Here is an 824-nt window from a genome sequence, read left to right on the forward strand (position 1 = left end):
GTAAAATGTATGAAGGAATATAACTATATGCTAGAGATACAGAGTTCATCTACCCAAAGCTGCTAGGAGTTGTCAGGGAATGAGAGAGAGGAGGTGTGGTCATATACACAGGCATCATTTTTCTGTTCTGTCAAGTTCCCAAAGCAACCTTTATCTTGATTTGTGAATTAATTTATTTTTCTGCATTCTGGATATTATTTTTATATCTATGTCTTCAAGTTTCAAAATTAATTTATTGAAAAGATGACACACAGGTCATAGCCCAGAGCTTTGCACAGAGGATATGTTTGAAAGTCTTTGCTTGCTGAAAGGATAAGCTTTGTATGAATAGAAGGTCAGTGAGGAGTTTTGAATAATTTTATCTCTGGAGCATTCTTTCCTACAGGGGATCATTGTTCTACGTGTCTTTTCTCACTAAAATACTTCCACAAGATGAGACTAATTGTCACCTACACTGGTCCCAGGTATAAACATGTGACCCAAGCCTTGACTGTGATGGTAGCTACTTCTCAGGCAAGACAAAAGCCAACCCAATCAGAGCTTTCCAGACATGACAGCAGCCAAACCAGAAGAGTTGTTCTTTCTGTATTCTGAATTCAGGTGCTGCAAAGCCTAAATAACTTTGAAGTGTCATGGTCTTCTGAGAAGTAATCAGACAAAGGTAGGGAAGGATTAAAGAGGAAGGAAAGGAGAAGGAGGGGGAGGGAGAGACGAGACAGAGAGACAGAGAGACAGAGAGAGACAGAGAAAGACAGACACACAGGAGAGAGAGAGAGAGAGAGAGAGAGAGAGAGAGAGAGAGAGAGAGAGAATAAAAATGAGAG

The sequence above is a fragment of the Mus pahari genome, chromosome 3 (genome assembly GCF_900095145.1).
Source record: "Mus pahari chromosome 3, PAHARI_EIJ_v1.1, whole genome shotgun sequence".
Classification (NCBI taxonomy): Eukaryota; Metazoa; Chordata; class Mammalia; order Rodentia; family Muridae; genus Mus; species Mus pahari.